Genomic DNA, 13,865 nt, shown 5'->3' on the forward strand with positions numbered 1-13,865 from the left:
TTGCTTTGTTCATTACTTATTCATTTGTTCCTTGATTACGATGTACTGTCATTAAACTCTTACTGCAAGAGGCTGGTAATGTGGGTAAAAAATAAAGATGTTAGTGAAACAGAATGCAAAGTATTGGGTTTTCATGCTAACAACAACATCTCTCTCTTTTTCTCTCTCTCTCTCATCTATCTAATTTAATTCCTAATGAGATAAGTTTTCAGGCATATGGCAAGCATATGGAACTGTTTGTATCATCAGATTAAGCTTTCTCGAACTTAACCTGATATTCAATAAAATTACCCCCAGATCATTAAATATACATCCTAATAAAATGACATTTTCAGAGAATCCACATTTATTAAGTTCAGTGCACAAAAGAAAATGAAAGTTTGCACAATAAGTTTTTATCACTGAAGCACAACTGGTTACTTTGTAAAAATTGCCATGAATTAGTTCACACTATTTCATTAATTCCCTTGTAATATGATGTTACAAACCCTCCCATACAGAAATTGCATCTGCAGAACAAGACTGTAGGAGGCTTACCAGAGGGCAGCTTACTGGAAATGTTAGCCATCAAGTAATGCTGAAGGCCATTGGAGGTCCATTCCAGGCCTAGTGGAGGACCTCACCAACTTGTCAATCCTCCAGGCAGAAGAACAAGATTATTGGGGTTTTTAATCTTGGCACTGTCAAAACTGTAGGCCAGATAATTCCTTACTGTGTGAAGCTGTCCGTGTGTTGTAGGAGGTTTACTAGCATCCTTGGCCTCTACCAAATGCCATTAGTTATCTGTACCCTAGTTGTGACAAACCAAAATGTCTATATTGCCAAATGTCAGGGGGGGAGAAAATCATCTCTAATTGAAGATCACTGCTCTGTGCCCACTGTAACAGCCTTAAATCAAGCCCTGAGAAGCTCTGCAAAGGGCACATATTTTTAGAAGTGTTGACTCCTGCTATATTAGAGGTACTTGGGGAACATTTTGGGATTCTACATATTTTCCATAAGAAAACATAAACTCGACCTACCCAATTTAAAGGCAATTAGTAACTGAACTGCTTACTATAATGAGGATTAACATTCCTCAGAAGGAAGATAAAAGAATCTGGTCTCTATGATACATCACTAACGGTGTCTAGTAGACAATAAAAAAGTTGCCAGACAACCAAAGATACACAGCCATGCTAATAAAAAGGTAATAGTAGAAACAGAATGAGATACGACCCAAATGTTGGATTTGGCAAAGATTTTAACCTAGCTAACAAATAATACATACTTATAGAAATAAAAGAAAATGTAATCTTATTATTCTACACATAGGAAACCTCAGCGGAGAAATAAAAACCATTATAAGAAACAGAATGGAGCCAGATATGGTGGTAGAAAGCAAGCATGGGGGTTCATGCCTGTAATCTAGCATGCAGGAGGTGGAGACAGGAGGATTGAAAGTCCAAGACTAGCCTTGGGAAAAAAAAAAAAAAGGAAATCCTACAATAGAAAAGTACTGTACCTGAAGTGGAAAATTCATAGGATGGGCTTCACAGTTACTAGGTTTGTGAAGAGCAATTTGCTAAGTGTAAAAGTGATAGAAGAAGTAGAAATGAGAAAGGCACCAGAACTAAGACTGGAAAACAAATAGCAAGGTTGTGGATGTAAACACATCATAGCAATAATTAGATTATATGTAGTGAAATGTGAATAGCATTAAATGTAAAATGTTCTAGCTATAGATCAGAGATCAAAAGATCAAATCAGAATGGAAGATGCAAGTATTTTCATCTACAACAGATGCACTTAAAAGAAATGTGTAGGAAGCCAATGACTGGGAGACCAAGGTGGCTGATAGCTGATGGACCTTGGGACCTTGACCTGCACAATTTCAGAAAAATACTCCATATTTTCGTGGTAGCAAGGATTGGGTAGCCCTGCTTTTCCGCCAACTAAGATAGTGCCAATACGTAGCGTACACATAATACTCAATGACTGACTCTTAAATTAGCTTTTTATAACACCTGGGCACTGGAGCAGGTAGTTGCTGGTCCATTAGTCTGCCTGCTGGGAAGCCCCTTTAAACCCCCCCCCCCTTTTTTTCTTTTTCCTTCCTTTCTTGGTAAAGCAAAAACAAAATGCAGAGAACTGAAGAAAGAGATCTGCAAGTATCTGGGATGACCTGGACCTGTCATAATACCTGTGGACACAGAACCTCTGACTTCTGCCTGTAACATTCTGGAGCTGAGCCGTTTCCACCCAAGTGACTCTGCAACCCCACCAGGTGAGCATGACACATCATCTGCTTTAGAGGGAACCACACACTCTAGCACAGCTGGGGGACAGATTGTGCCACCCCTGGACAAAACTGGTGGCCAGATACACTGAGGGAACATTCCCCTACACCTGGTGGTAGAGGGGCAGAACGCTGAGCTGAACTAGTCTGTGTGGAGGTGGGGTGATCCACCAGCACTCTGGTGAACACTACACATTGGGAGTGAGCTGAAACTGACAGAGTTCCAAGAGAAAAGCAGTGGACCATAAAGCTCAATTCTAGCTCCCAGGCTTGCTATGTGGGTGGAAAGGGCTGGCTACTGCTCACATACCAGATCCTCCCAGGACCACTTCTGAGAACCCACCTGTACCAGAGGGTCCATCCCACTAAGGGAAGCCTAGGCTCAAACACCTTGAGCTGATCCCCCCTAAAGCTGGCCTATAGGGAGGGGCAACATCCATTACCCCACAGTCCAGCCTACCAACCTTAAGAAGGAACAGTGACATGCTCAAAGGTCCCTGTCAGCACAAATTTCAAATTTTAGGATTTGAAATCAGAGGAAAGAGTCCAGAACATTCATTGAACTGATATATATATAATTTTTATTTTAATTTTTTCTTCCATTTTATTGTCACCTATCTCCCTTTTCCATTCTGTCCAAATACCAATTTGCTTAGTCCTTTTTTGTTCCACTTTCCTTTCTCTATCCCATTTTTTCCTCTTCTCTTTTCTTCTCTCCCTTCCTTTCTTCTCCTTACTTTCCGCTCCTCCCTCTTTCCTTCCCCCACTGCCCTGACCTCCTCACCACTCACCACTCACTGAATAGTCTATTATAACAACTTTACACATTACCCCCATCCTTCCTGACCCTCTGCAATCCCAGACAATAGTACCCTCCCTCACAATGACTGAACTACACCTTAACACACATTAGGGACTTATTACCCTATAGCCCCATATCTCATACCCCTTCCCCCCACCCCATCCTCTCTTTCTGCCCCCTCCTCTAGTGACATTTTTTTAATTACCTAAGTATCTATCTGTATCCAAACAACTTATCCCTGCCCCCAATACCCACTGTTTATAGATAATATCACCAAGGGATTTTCTATATATTATTTAAATAACTGCTCTGGCATTGAATTTGTAAATTTGTTATTGCTAAATTATATCTCCAGGTCAGGGAACAGAAATAGTACAACAACCTAGCTAAAAACTAAGCCAGCCACAGCACAGAAATTAAGTCAAGGGAAAGATAGCAGGTGATTAAAACCCCCAACTAGCTAATCAACAACAGGAGCAAAGCACAAAATAGAAATATGGGGAGCAAAAGAAGGCAGGGGAATGCCTCTCCTCAAAAGACTAACAAGAACTCGATAGAGGATTTGGTGGAAAGCGAAGGAAATGAATCCCCAGTTGCTGACCTCAGTAGAATGATGATAAGATGTTCAATGAGCTTAAAGAGGAGCTTAAAGAAAACATATAAAAACAGCTCAAAGAATGTCAAGAGAACACGCCAAGAAAACTTGAGAAGACACAGAAACAACTTAAGGAACTCCAAAATGAAGCTAAGGATATTATAAAGAAAAGAGATATATGAAATAAAGAAGAGAGCACAAGACATGAAAGAAGAGTTTTTTGTTTTGTTTTGTTTTTTGTTTTGTGGTACTGGGGTGTGAACTCAGGGCCTCACGCTTGCTAGGCAAGTGCTCTACCACTTGAGCTACTCCAACAGTATGAAAGAAGAGTTTAACACAGATATGGAAAGTCTCAGAAAAAGTGATCAATCTGAAATCCTGCAAATAAAAAGTTCCATAAATCAAATAAAAAATACAGTTGAAAGCTACGCTAGCAGACTAGAACAAGTGGAAGACAGAATTTCAGGGCACAAAAACAACATAGATATTAAAGAAAAAACAGAATTCTTAGACAAAAGACTCAAGAACTGCAAAAAGAATGCACAAGAACTATGCAATTTCATCAAAAGACCAAACCTGCAAATCATGGGTATTGAAGAAGGAAAGAGGTGCAAGTCAAATGTATATGTAATATATTCAACAGAATAATAGAAAATTTCCCAAATCTCAAGAAAGAGATGACCTTTCAGGTACAGGAAGCCTCCAGGACACCAAACAGACATGACCAAAATAGAACTTCTCCATGTCATACTATACTTAAAACCACTAGCACAGAGAACAAGGAAAGAATATTGAAGGCACTGAGAGAGAAAAATCAAATAACATATAAAGGTTAGCCCATCAAAATAAAAGCAGATTTCTCAACAGAAACTTTAAAAGCAAGAAGGGCATGAAGTGAGGTATTTCAAGCACTGAAGGAAAAAAATTCAGTATTAGGATACTCTACCCAGCAAAGCTATCATTCAAAATTTATGGAGGAATAAATGTCTTCCACGATAGACAGAAACTAAAGCAATATATGACCACCAAACCACCACTAGAAAAGAGTCTGAAAGGAATCCTATACACGGAAGATGAAAACAAACATAACCATGAAAGGATGGGCAATATTAAACCTCAAGAGAAAAACAAATAAGTACCCAGTAGCATAGAATTACCTGCACACACACAAATCTTCAAACAATAAAAACAACTAAATATCAGGAATAACCACATACTTCTCAATATTAACACTATTAATGGCCTTAACCCCCCCAGAAAACACCAATTGGCAAACAGGATTAAAAGGAAGACCTGACAAGCTGTTTACAAGAAACCCACTTTATGGACAGAAACAAACATTGCCTTAGAGTGAAAGAGTGGAAGAAGATTTACCAAGCTAATGGTCCCTGAAAGCATGCAGGACTAGTAATACTTAGATAAAGTAGAGTCCAAACCTACATTAATCAGAAGAGACAAAGAAGGTCACTTCATACTAATAAAAAGAGCAATATAATAAGAGGAAATAACAATCATTAACTTATATATGCCCAATGTTGGTGCACCCAACTTCATTAAACATACACTACTCACCCCAACACAATGATGGTGGGAGACTTGTACTCCTCTGTCATCAATAGTTAGGTCATCCAGACAAAAAATCAGCAAATTCTAGAATTGAATGACACCATAGATCTAGTTGACCTGACAGATGTCTACAGAGTATTCCATCCTGCAACAGTACAATATACATTCTTCTCAGCAGCCCATAGAACTTTCTCCAAAACAGATCATATTTTAGGTCACAAAGCAAGTCTCAACAAATATAAGAAAACTGAAATAATTTCCTACACACTGTCTAATCACAATGCAATAAAACTAGAATGCAACAACAAAAGAACAGCAGAAAATAAACAAATGACCCACTGATCATTGAAGAAATAAGGGATGAAATCTAAAAGTTCTTGGCATTTAATGAAAATGAAAACACAACGTATCAGAACCTATAGGACATAGCAAGGCAGTTCTAAGAGGAAAGTTTATAGCCATGAGTTCATATATTACACAGAAAGATCTCAAATGAATGACCTAATGCTGCATCTCAAACTCCTAGAAAAACAAGAACAAACCAAACCCCAAACTAGCAGAAGGAGAGAAATAATAAAAATAATAATGAAATTAATGAAATAGAGACAAAAAAAATTGATACAAAGAATCAACAAGACAAAAACTGGCTCTTTCAAAAAATAAACAGGATTGACAAAACCCTGGCAAATCTGACTAAAATGAGGAGGGAAAAGACCCAAATCAATAAAATTAGAAATATAAAAGGGGAGATAACAACAAACACCAAGGAAATCCAGGGAATCATCAAGGACTACTTTGAGAACCTATATTCAAACAATTTGGAAAATCTCGAAGAAATGGACAAACTTCTAGATACACATGACCATCAAAAACTGAACAAAGAGGATATTAACCACTAAACAGATCTATAATTCACAATGAAATTGAATCAGCAATAAAGAGTCTCCCACAAAAGAAAAGTCCAGGACCAGATAGAGTCTCCATTGAATTCTACCAGACCTTTAAAGAACTAATACCAACAATCCTTAAACTGTTCCATGAAATAGAAAGGGAAGGAACACTGCCAAACTCATTTTATGAAGCCAGTATTACACTCATCCCAAAATCAAACAAGGACACAACAACAAAAAAAAGAATTATAGGCCAATTTCTTTAATGAACACAGATGCAAAAATCCTCAATAAAATATTGGCAAACCAATTCAATAACACATCAAAAAGATCATCCACCATGATCAAGTTAGTTTCATCCTGGGGATGCAGGGTTGGTTCAACATACACAAATCATTAAATGCCAGCACAGCATATTAGCAGAAGCAAAGACAAAAACCACTTGATCATCTCAAAAGATGCAGAAAAAAAGCCTTCGATAAAATTCAACATCCTTTCATGATAAAAGCTATGAGGAAACTAGGAACAGAAGGAATGTACCTTTTAACATTTGATGTCCTCAATGCAAAGGAACTAATGCAGAAATTTTAAAGTGACAATAGGAGAAGGGGACCAGGAACTAGAGAAAAGGTTAATTCGAGAAGAATCAACTTAGAATGCAACACATATGTACATGAAAGCAATGTGAGGAATCTCCCTGTATAGCTATCCTTATCTCAACTAGCAAAAACCCTTTGTCTTTCTTATTATTGTTTATACTCTCTCTTCAACAAAATTAGAGATAAGGGCAAAACAGTTTCTGCCTGGAAGCAAGGGGGTGGGGGGGAGAAGAAGGGGGTAGGGGGAAAGGTAGGAGGTAGGGGGAAGGGGGAGAAATGACCCAAACATTGTATGCACATATGAATAAAAGATATATTTTTAAAAAATAGAAGGAATGTACCTCAACATCATACTAAATGGGGACAAACTGAAACCATTTCCTCTAAAGTCAGGAATGAGATAAGGGTGTTTACTCTCTCCACTCTTATTCAACATAGTCTTGTAATTCCTCACCAGAGCAATAAGACAAGAAGAAGAAATAAAAGATATACGACTTGGAAAGGAAGTAGTCAGACTATCCCTATTTGAGATGACATGATCTTATACCTAAAAGACCCAAAAAACTCCACCCAAAACCTCCTAGACACCATAAATAGCTTCAGCAAATCAGTAGGATACAAAATCAACCTACAAAAATCAGTGGTATTTCTATACACCAACAATGAGCAGATTGAGACAGAATATAGGAAAATAATTCAACTTAAAATTGCTTCAAAAAAATTAAGTTCCTAAGAATAAACAACAAAGGATGTCAAAGGCTTCTATAAGGAAAACTATAAACCATTGAAGGAAGAAATAAAAAAAGACCACAGAAGATGGAAAGAGCTCCCATGCTCATGGGTTTACATAGTGAAAATGGCTATATTATCAAAAGCAATCTACATGTTCAATGTAATTCCCATCAAAATTCCAATGACACTCATCATAGAGATTGAAAAATCAATGCTAAATTTCATTTAGAAGTACAAAAGACCATAAATAGCCAAGACAACACTGAGCAAAAAGAACCACACTGGAGATATCACAATACCTGATTTTGAATTATACTACAGAGCCATAGCAATAAAAACAGCATGGTACTGGCACAAAAACAGATATGAAGACCAGTGGAACAAAAGACTCAGATATGGATCCATACTGCTATGCCCACCTAAATTTTGACCAAAAACAAAATGGAGAAAAGACAGCCTCTTCAATAAATGCTGCTGGGAAAACTGGATATCTGCATGCAAAAAACTGAAACTAGATCCATGTCTTTCACTCTGTATACATATCAATATTAAGGATTAAGGACCTTAATATAAGACCTGAAATTTTGAAGCTAGTACAGGAAAGAGCAGAGAATGCACTGGAAGCAATAACCATGGGCAAGGACTTCCTCAATATAACTCAAATGGCTCAGCAAGTAAGAGAAAGGATTGACAAATGGGACTACATGAAATTAAAAAGCTTCTGCACAACAAAAGAAATGATTTCTAAATTGAAGAGGCAACACACAGAGTGGTAGAAAATCTTTTCCAGCTGTACATGTGACAAGGAATTTATAACCAGATTATATAGGGAGCTCAAAAAACTGAACTCCCAAAAAATTAATGACGCTATGAAGAAATGGGCAAATGAACTGAACAGAGCCTTTTCAAAGGAAGAAGTCCAAATGGCTAAAAACATGAAAAAATGTTCAACATTCCTGGCCATAAAGAACATGAAAATCAAAGCCACATTAAGATTCTACCTCACTCCTGTAAGAATGGTTACCATCAAGAACACAAACAATAACACATGTTGGCAAGCATGCAGGGAAAAAAGCAACCCTCATACACTGCTGGTGGGAATGTAAATTAGTATAACTACTATGGAAAACAGTATGGAGGCTTCTCAAAAAAGTAAAAACAGAACTGCCATAGGACCAGCAATTCCACTTCTAGGGGAAGGAATTAATTCAGGTTATTGCAAAGGTACCTGCACACCTATGTTTATTGCAGCATTATTCACAATAGCTAAGTTTTGGAAACAGCCAAGATTCTCCACTCTGCTGAATAGATTAAGAAAATGTGATATTTATATACACATTTTTATGGAATTTTATTCAGCCAGAAAGAAGAATGAAACTTTGTCATTTTCAGATAAATGGATGGAACTGGAGAACATCATCTTAAGTGAAGTTAACTGATTCAGAAGGCCAAAAGCCATATGTGGAATATAGACCTAATACAAATATAACAATTTTAGGAGAAACACATCACACCAAGAGGAGGTCACATATGAGACGGGTAGGCTAAAGAAGAAAATTACAAAGGTGAATATGGTTGATGTACTTTCTATACAAGAATGAATACAGAATTTTTAAACCAGTTGAAACCACCATAAGAAAGGGACTAAGGTAGAATGAAGAAAAATAGAGGAGATGTACCAATTTGGGTATAATACATATATACATGAAAATATCACAAGGAAACTCCCAGTGTTGCTATCTTAAACAAGCAAAAATGTCTTTTTTTCTTCTTCTACAAAATCAGACAGCAGGAGGGCAGAACATCAGGTCCTGTGAAGGGAGAAGGGGGAAAGAAGGGATTGATAGCAGTGGGAGGGTGGAGGTGGTGGGGAGGTGGTGTAGGAGGGTGAATATGGTGCAAATACTGTGTACTCATGTATGTAAATGTAAAAGTGATAACTGTTGAAAGTATTCCAGAAATGGGGGGAGGGGAGAATGAAGGAGAATGATGTAAGGACTTTTGAAAATGCCAGTACAATAGGAAAAAAATGTGTAAATTGAACATAAGAGTATGGCCAATGATATACCAGACAAATAGCACAAGCAAACTCATGTGGCTATATTAATTTTAGAAAAACTAAACTTTAAGACAAACAGATAAAGAGGGACATTTATAAATCACAAAAGGAGCAATTCATTAAGAAGACATAATAACCACAAATACAATTCATCTAATAACAAAGCTTCAAAATTTACATAATTAAAACTGACAGAACTAACAGAAAAAGTAGTTGGAGATTTTATTGCCATTCCCTCAGTAATTAATAGAGAAATTGACAAAAAATCTACTCATTAGATATAGAACATCTGCGCTCACTCACAACTAAGTTGAGATAATTAACATTTACAAAACATTGTATAGCAACTTTGGAATAAATGCTCTATTCAAGGGCATATGTTTATCAAGATAGACATAAGTCTCAATAAATTCACAAATGATTTCATACTACAGAGCATATCCTATAGTCATAGCAGAATAAAATTTAAATTCAGTAACTAATATATTGGGAAAGTTTCCAAGTATTTGGAAATTAAATAACACCTATCCAACTAATGGCTGAAAGAAGAAATAATAAGAGAATAAATATTCTGATTTGAATGACAATTGAAAATACATTTTGGGATTCCAAGATGGTGGCTAGAGGGAGGAAGCAGAAAGCGAGCCTCCTAAAGTGAAATCTTGGAGAGACGCTGGAGACACACCTTGCAGGCAAGGCCACCAAGAAGAGGCAAAACTTTGATCCCTCCACACCTCCAACCTGCACAGAGCATCACCACTTCACATTGAATGGAGAAACCAGGAGGGCCTGCGGCCGCCACCAGACACCAGTGCCCAGATGACTTGGAAAGACACGGACCACAAGGTGAGCTAAGTGGTACATAGTACTCCCACAGACGACCCTGGGCCAGACCAGCATAGCCCCCTGGACAGACCAACCCCCACCCAGGGAAAAAAGAGAAACTGAGTAATAAGCAATAAGAACAATAAAGATATGTAGCAAAGAGGGTGGGGCGCCCTGAGCGCTGAAGAGGGGGGGAGAGAGGAATCCCTCCCAGAACTGTAAATAAACAAGCTGGGCCTGGCCGGACAGGGCGGGAGCAGCAGGGCACACCCAGCAACCAGGAGCAGGAAAGCTTGTGAGAGTGGAGGAGGGAGGAAAAACACACAGGCCAGAGAAAGCGGGTGCAGTGTCACCTCCCTCAGTGTGCTTGGAGAGGGGAAAGCTTGTAGCAGCGGCTGGCGCACAGGAGAACTCAGATTAAACAAAGCCTACAGGCCAGGTGAGTGCTAAGCTCACCCCAGAGATCTGCATAAATAACGCCTCCAGAAATAGCAGGCTGACAGCAGTGGGCAGGCAAGCCACAGCTGCAGATAGCCATTCACAGACCTGTCTCCAGACCCTTTTTAAATCTCTCTTCCTACCTTTGATGAGAAAACAACTGAACTACACCTGCATGCTGAAAAATTTACTGAAACTGTATTGCATTTGAACTTGGGACACTTGGTGGGTTTTTTTTTGTTTTGTTTTGTGCAGTTTTGTTCTAGTTTATTTTCCCCCTTTGATGAGACAACTACAGAACAACATCTGAGGCACCATCTCCAGGATTGGAAGATATAGGGAACTTAAAAAACTAAATTCTCCCAAAACTAGTGAACCAATAAAGAAATGGGCAAGTGAACTAAACAGAACTTTCTCAAAAGAAGAAATTCAAATGGCCAAAAAACACATGCAAAAATGCTCACCATCTCTAGCAATAAAGGAAATGCAAATTAAAACCACACTAAGATTCCACCTCACCCCTGTTAGAATAGCCATCATCAGCAACACCACCACCAACAGGTGTTGGTGAGGATGCGGGGAAAAAGGAACACTTTTACACTGCTGGTGGGAATGTAAACTAGTACAACCACTCTGGAAAAAAATTTGAAAGCTACTTAAAAAGCTAAACATTGATCTATCATTTGATCCAGCAATACCACTCTTGGGGATATACCCAAAAGACTGTGACACAGGTTACTCCAGAGGCATCTGCACAACCATGTTTATTGCAGTACTATTCACAATAGCCAAGTTATGGAAACAGCCAAGATGCCCCACTACTGACGAATGGATCAAGAAAATGTTGTATCTATACACAATGGAATTTTATGCAGCCATGAAGAAGAACGAAATGTTATCATTCGCTGGTAAATGGATGGAAGTGAAGAACATCATTCTGAGTGAGGTTAGCCTGGCCCAAAAGACCAAAAATCGTATGTTCTCCCTCATATGTGGACATTAGATCAAGGGCAAACACAACAAGGGGATTGAACTTTGATCACAAGATAAAAGTGAGAGCACAGAAGGGAGATAGGAGGATAGGTAAGACACCTAAAAATCTAGCTAGCATTTGTTGCCCTCAATGCAGAGAAACTAAAGCAGATACCTTAAAAGCAACTGAGGCCAATAGGAGAAGTGGACCAGGAACTAGAGAAAAGGTTAGATCAAAAAGAATTAACCTAGAAGGTAACCCACATGCACAGGAAATTAATGTGAGTCAACTCCCTGTATAGCTATTCTTATCTCACTTGTTCCTTCCTATTATTGCTTATACTCTCTCTTCAACAAAATTAGAAAGAAGGGCAAAATAGTTTCTGCCAGGTATCGAGAGGGTGGGGGGGAGAAGGAGGGGGCGGAGTGGGTGGTAAGGGAGGGGGTGGGGATGGGGGGGTGAAATGACTCAAGCATTGTATGCACATATGAATAATAATAAAAAAAGAAAATACATTTCAAAATTTATGGAATATAGCATTGCTGTTTTCCCTGTAAGCAATGTTTATAGGGAAATTTATAATTTTAGATGCCTATATTAGAAGAAAAGGAAGGTATAAAACTTAAAATTGACAATAATTTTACCTATTTCTGGGATATAGTATGATAATTTGATGCATGAATACGGTAATGATATTTTAATGTAAGTTTCCATTTAAAAGCTACAGGAAAGAGTAAATCAAATCCAAAGTAAGCAGAAGGAAAAAAAAATCAACACAGGAAGAGAAAGTGGAGAGGATGAAACACCTCAGGACTTAATACATATATACACAGAAATATCATAATGAAACTCCTTGTATAGCTATCCTAAAGAACAGAGAATTTTTTTTTTCAAAAATGGAGGACAGGAAGGTTAAACAGGACCTGTCTTGGGGTGTGTGTATGTGTGTGTGTGCTGGTATCAGTGGAAGAGGGGAGGTTACAAGGAGAGGGTGTAGAAAGGTGAACGTGGGGAAATAGTATGTACTCATGTATGAAAATGGAACAATAAGACCCGTTGAAACTACTCTAAGAATGGGGGAAGGGGAATAAAGAATAAAGGAGAATGATGGAGGGGGTAAATCTAAGTAAGATATATCATAAGAACTTTTGTAAATGGTACAATGTATCCCCAGTACAATAATATGATTATAATAATAAAAATAAAAAAGAAATAGAAAATTTAGTAAAGCTCAAAATTCATTCTTTGAAAGACATAAAATTGATAAACCTTAACAGGACAAATCAAGAAACAGAGAAATATAAATTTACCAATATCACAAATAAAAGAAGGAATATCATTGCGTAGCCTACAGATTTTAATAGAAAAATTTAAAAAATGTTATTAACAGATTGTGCCAATAAATATAGCAACTAGGTGAAATGGACAAATTAATTCTTGCAAAGTGCAGCTTCTCAAGGTTGACTCAAGAAGAAATGAGAAATTGGATTAGCCTTATATCTATTAGAGGCATTGAATTTGTAGTAAGTTTTTTTTCTACATAGAAACTCAAGGTCCAGGGGCTTTCATTGGTAATTTCTATCATACAAGACGTAAAAATTAATACCAATTATACATAGTCTTTTTCAGAAAATATGGAAGGTATGAGGCTGGAGGCATAGCTCAGCAGTAAAGTGCATGCTTAGTATGCATGAAACCCTGAGTTCACAATTGAAAAAAAGAAAAGAAAGAAAATAGAGAAGAGAGTGCTCCCAAAATTATTTTATGAGACCAGTTTAACCCTGATACCAAAGTCTAACAGAGATTTATAAGAAGAAACCAGAGACCAAATATCCCTCATAAATATGGATTCAAACTGAATAAATATTGGCAACTTGAATCCTAATATGTAAAAAGTATACATCATACCTCAGGGCCAATTATTTAAGGAATGTGAGTGTGCTTTAATGTCCCAAAAAACTCACACAATGTAGTTGCCATATTAATTGAATAAAGATGAAACACATTACAAGCATCTCAGTAAATGAAGAAAAATTGTAATAAAATTTAACACATTCAAGATAAAAATTCAACATAGTAGAAATAGAAGGAAACTTCTTCAGTCTGAT

This window comes from Castor canadensis, chromosome 3 (assembly GCF_047511655.1).
Source record: "Castor canadensis chromosome 3, mCasCan1.hap1v2, whole genome shotgun sequence".
Taxonomy (NCBI): domain Eukaryota; kingdom Metazoa; phylum Chordata; class Mammalia; order Rodentia; family Castoridae; genus Castor; species Castor canadensis.